General features: G+C 44.8%; 1 non-coding gene across 1 annotated transcript; it reads left to right on the top strand.

Annotated features, from left to right (window-relative positions):
• The first annotated feature begins 4836 nt into the window (after window positions 1–4836).
• On the top strand, window positions 4837–4910 carry Trnat-ugu. Its single transcript has one exon. It is a non-coding gene; the product is annotated as a tRNA-Thr (tRNA).
• Window positions 4911–5886: the final 976 nt, after the last annotated feature.

Genomic DNA, 5886 nt, shown 5'->3' on the forward strand with positions numbered 1-5886 from the left:
ATCGGATAGCAGGGTGCGGGTATGGCGAATGCCTGGTGGGTGTCATCTGCCAGCGTGTGTAGTGCCGACAGTAACATTTGGAGGCGGTGGTGTTATGGTGTGGTAGTATTTTTTGTGAGGGGGTTTGCACCCCTTCTTGTTTCGCCTGGCACTATCACAGCACGGCCCTACATTGATGTTTTAAGCACCTTCTTGCTTCTCATTGTTGAAGAGCGATTCAGGGATGGCGATTGCATCTTTCAACACGATCGAGCACCTGCTCATAATGCACGGTCTGTGGTGGAGTGGTTGCAAGACAATAACATCCCAGTAATGAACTGGTCTGCAGAGAGACATGACCTGAATCCTATAGAACACCGTTGGGATGTTTTGGAGCGGCGACTTCGTGCCAGGCCTCACCGACTGACATCGATACCTCTCCTCAGTGCAGTATTCCGTGAAGAATGGGCTGCCATTACCCAACAAACCTTCCAGCACCTAACTGAACGAATGCCTTCGAGAGTACAAGCTATCATGAAGGCTAAGGATGGGCCAACACCATACTGTTTTCCAGCATTACCGATGGAGGGTGCCACGAGCTTGGAAGTTTTTTCAGCCAGGTTTCCGGATACTTCTGATCACGTAGTGTATCTAAACGAACGCGTTTTCCAGGAATATGTTGCTCGGATTGCACCGGAACTGTTACTAACAACTATTTATCACATCGCTTTAAAGATGCAGCTTCCTTTCGACGTGTCTGGTGTTCATATTGAATAAATTGTGTAAGTCTCGGTTTATAACAAAATCAACATCATGCCGTTCTCACTTGTTTGACCTTTTCTCACCACGTCCCGTCCCTAATCCATAGAAGTATGGAACTTCTCTATACGTCCTTCTTGCATTCACAGCACCAGCTACGCACCTGGTTACCAAAACTGGAACTAATGTTTTTCCAACGTGAACAGGCTCAGCGTTAACTTATCCACCAACTTTCGCTGCCATACGATAATTACATCCCACACTGGACCTCTGTGAGTAGCTGCATATTAATTATAACCACCCGACAGATGTGGGATGAGACTGACCCCTGTAAACGATTAGTAACTCGCAACCACAGACGCTGATAACTGCGATTTCGATGCTGTCACGTGTCTGAGCATGCGCATCGATGTGTCATTACATTTGAGTGACTGACCATATGAATGTCACACAAATTGGTACTCAAGATAGAACATTGCATGTACATCGTCGGGTATTATGCAGGGCAGAATTGGTGGAAGACATGTGAGAAACTGTTTTCGCAAGAGTTTGAGACTGGAAGTGTTTTGGCAAAACCTCCAGCGAAGTCATTAATGCCAAACATAGTGGTAAATGATGCGAAATGGGCTCTGTAGCGAGTAGAAACCCTAACTGCCCGAAAAGAGTTCGAACAACAGAAAACAGTGCTCGAGTGAAGGAAAGTCTTGAAAAAAGTCCATCGAAATCTCAAAGTATTTTATCTGTACAAGTGAAAATTAAGAGATGGTCGTGTGAAACATTATTAAAAAAAGAACCTCCATCTGTATCTTTATAAATTTTGCTATTGTCCATTGATTAAAGCACCCAGACGAATTCTGCTGGTGGCTTCTGAGTGAAGTGGAATCAGGACTTTTACGGCGTTTCATTTCTTCGTAAAAGGCCTGGTTCAGCCTGTTACTTATGTCAACTCACGGAACACACACCATGATGTATCACAAAATCCCCTATCAGTATTCCGAGGAACCAATGCATATCTGAAGGTTTAATGTTTGTTGCGCAATGTCTGGTGTGTGAATCGCAACACGATGCTTTCACCAAGTTATGAAGAGAATGGAGGCCATTCAATCCGAGTGATTCTGTGCTCCATTAGGAAGGTGTTCGCAAGTAACAGGTATGTCCAAAACTGTGTAATACGTTTGTGGATCAACACACAGACAATGGATGATTGTACGTGCATGTTAAACAAGATGGAGCAACAGCACACACCGCCTGGACAACGTTGTCACAAGTACATGAGGTTTTGGTGAACAGCAGACAATCAGCAGAGGCAGTGCAATATCCTGGGCGTCGATCGCTTGACCTCTCTCCCTTTGATTGTGACCTGTGTAGCAGATTGAAGGGACAGGTATACTCAAATAATACTCGCGGTCTGGAAGAGCTACAGTAAAACATCGAAAACGCTGCAGCTGCTATCCCTCAAACAGAGCTGCTCAGCGTGTCGTAAAGCTGGTAGCACACAGGGTGGCACGGTCAACTGACAGTCGCCGCTCACACAAATCCAGCGTTTACATACACGGCGCTAAGATCTCCCTCGAGGTCGTGCGAGTAATCCGATTATCACCATCAAACCAGCTCACTTACTTTTACTGTGTTATTTAAATTATTTGTTGCTTTTAAGCGGACAGGGTTGTTTGAAATGAACAGAGAGCGAATTCTAGTTTAATTTTTATTACGTTGACAAATGAAGAGGAGAAGAAAAAATCGCCTAATTTGGAAAAAAGCGCAAGTTATTCCAGTTTTTGAAGTCGTAGGACAGTTACACATAATTATAGGCTTATATTACTGAAGTTGACCTGTTGTAGAATTCTGGAATACGTTTTATGCTCATGTATTGTGATGTTTTCCGAGAACGAAAATCATCTCTGTAAGTATCAACATGGACTCCGTAGACAGAGACCTTGCGAAACTCAGCTTGCTAGGTTCGTCCATGACGTCCACAGTGCCGAAACTATCGGCAGTCAGACATATGCTGCTTTTCTTGGCATCAGGAAGGCATTTGTACAGTTTCGAACTGTCATTTATAGATTACCGAGTATCGACCAGATTTGTGACTGGATTCAAGGCTTCTTGTAGACAGAATTCAACGCGTCTCTCTTAACGGAAATAAATCGACAGATGTAAAGATAATTGCAGGAGTGCCCCAGGAATGTGTGATAGGACCAGGTGTACCATACAAAATACATTCGTATTCAATACTCTATGTCTTCCAAAGCATCACGATGTACAAATACGTGGTCCAGTCACATTGTGACCACCACCTGTGTTCGACGTGAATTTACAATAACCACTCACGGCAGTCGGCAGCACAAGCAGTGGAGGGTATAAAGCGTGTTGGTGATGGCGGGGGGGGGTGGGGGTGGGAAGGGGAGGGGAAGCACACGGAAAGCGCTGCAGTCGTCGTAATGCGGAAAGGGGAGTGATTTGTTGATTTGTTCGAAGTCCATTCCAGAAATAGCTAAGTTTGTTAACTGTTCACATGCGCTATGGTTAAGGTATACCGTGCATCGCAAAATGGCGCTATCCAAAACTGGCGCCGAGGCAACTATGGTGGACCAACGGCCATAGATGACAAGGGCGAACGACGGCTGCGGAGATGTGTACGGGCAAGTAGACATGCAACTGTCGAGCAACTGACCGCCCAGATGGACCAGGGGGCTACCAACAGTCTCCTCAAAGACAGTTCACCAAGCATTGCTGCGTATGGGCCTTCGAACCAGGCGCCTGGTTGATATACCGATGCTGAATGCATTTCATTTGCGACGAAGGCAGTAATTTGCACTCCACAGCTGGATGCCCACTGAATGGCGACCAGTGGTCTTTTCAGGTGAATCACTTTTCATGCTGCACTGGACAGATGGCCGTTGGAGTGTTTGGACGTGCAATAACCGTCGGAAGGATACAGACCAGAGGGTATTCTCCAGGTGACCTCGTCATACTGGAAGTCACAATCGATCAATACAAATAAGCAGTGTATCCTTGGGGACGACGCCCATCTCTACATGCAGTTTGCTTTTCCTCGACACGATGGTATCTATCAGCACGCCAATGCAACGTCTCAAACAGGTCGCAGTCTACATGCGTGGCTCTTAGAGCACCAGGATGACTTTACTGTACGCCCTTGGCCACCAAACTTCCCGGACTTAAAAGCAATGTAGAAACTGTGGGACACCGCGATCGGGTTGTTCGTGCCATGGATCCACAACTGGGAAACCGAGGGCAGCTGGCCATGGCAGTCGGAATGGCTCTGCATCCCTGTTGGTATCTTTCACGACCTCATTGACTCTCTTCCTGCAAGTCTCGCTGTGGTCCACGCTGCAGAAATTGGATATTCAGGGTTTCATCTAGTTAATGAAAGAAGAGGGAGCTGGAGGTTTCTACACGTTGTTTGAAGAGTTGAGGCAGGATGACAAAAATTTCTTCTGTTGACTCAGAATGTCGGCCACTTCCTCTCACAGATTCCATGGGCGGTTGAAACACACCATTCAGATCAAAAATACCAAAATGAGGGATTATATTCAGGCTGTAGAAATGCTGGGAACAACACTGAGGCGGCCGCTGTGGCTGAGCGGTTCTAGGCACTTCAGTCCGGAACCGCGCGACTGCTACGGTCGCAGGTTCCAATCCTGCCTCGGGCATGGATGTGTGTGATGTCCTTAGGTTAGTTAGGTTTAAGTAGTTCTAAGTTCTAGGGGACTGATGACCTCAGATGTTAATTCCCATAGTGCTCAGAGCCATTTGAACCATTTGAACAACACTGAGGTAAGTGTGAGACAATCATTTTCAAACAAGTTTTGAAGGTTTTTGTAAAAGCATGCAAAATACCTGTATTACCAGACCTTTATATACACAAATATTTGTCAATGCACAACATAAATTATAATTCGATGTCCATTCTATAAATGATGACTAACTGAAAACCTCAGCTGCCGACAGGTGTTGTTGATATACCTCGATGTCTACAAGGTACAATACATATGTAGAATTATGGACAGTTAGGAATGTGAGTCTCACGGGAAGCGTGCAAGGGATCAGTCCCTGCAGTCGCGCTATTCATCTGTGTCCTCGGTGGCTCAGATGGATAGAGCGTCTGCCATGTAAGCAGGAGATCCCGGGTTCGAGTCCCGGTCGGGGCACACATTTTCAGCTGTCCACGTCGAGGTATATCAACAACGCCTGTCGGCAGCTGAGGTTTTCAGTTAGTCTTCATTTATTCCAGGGAAAAGCTGTAGGTCATCAACAGTAACTATTCTTTCGAGAACAAGTTACTGTCTTCGTAATCCATTCTATAAGATGAATTGTAGGAGTTTACTGAAGAACGTCTTTCACAGTTTTCTTCGTTAACATACTCAATAAAATTTTCGTAGTGTTCAGCTGCAGGAGTATTTTTTTTCCCATTTTGTCCTTAATGGTTTGGAATGGTGTAGTAGGCTGTTCATTTAGGCTAGAAACTGAGGGAACCGATAGTGGATCGTAAAGCGGGAGATGTGGGCGTTGTGAGCGATGCAAGACCAGTGTTTTGAATGGTGTATGAATTTGCGTTGGTTAGGATGGTGAAGCAGACAGCACATTTTGAGTTGAAACTGACGTAATCATTGGTGGGGTGGAAAGTGGGAGATGTGGACGATGTGAATGATGCGAAATCGTAGGGGTTGTGAAACCTTGTTGATATGGCTGTGGAAAAGTGTTTGATTACGGGTGGTATGGCGTTGATTGACTCTGTTGCTGGAACTAGAAAACGGATTGTTTAGTGTAACTTAGGTAGTAAAGAGGGATGCAACCGTTTCATTCTTAATCGAAAAATACTGATCCCTCGTAAAATCACCTTTTCCAACAACATTTTGTACAGTAAAATTGTCATTATAGGGTATAAAACAGGGCTTTTAGTACTTATTTTGGATGTTACAAACCACTGGAGATCTAATACTTGTAATTTACTTGCGCGTAACCTATAAATTATTGCATCCTTTGAAACCTGGAGACGTAATAATTACTATAATTTAGTAGCAATGCAACAGTTTCTCCCCCTTGGTGCCCTCGAAGAAGTTACATTTGAAAGTGTAGCTCTTCATTACTATTAAAATTTTCTATTGAGGCAACAGAAAAGAGTTA

Source organism: Schistocerca piceifrons, chromosome 6 (assembly GCF_021461385.2).
Source record: "Schistocerca piceifrons isolate TAMUIC-IGC-003096 chromosome 6, iqSchPice1.1, whole genome shotgun sequence".
Classification (NCBI taxonomy): Eukaryota; Metazoa; Arthropoda; class Insecta; order Orthoptera; family Acrididae; genus Schistocerca; species Schistocerca piceifrons.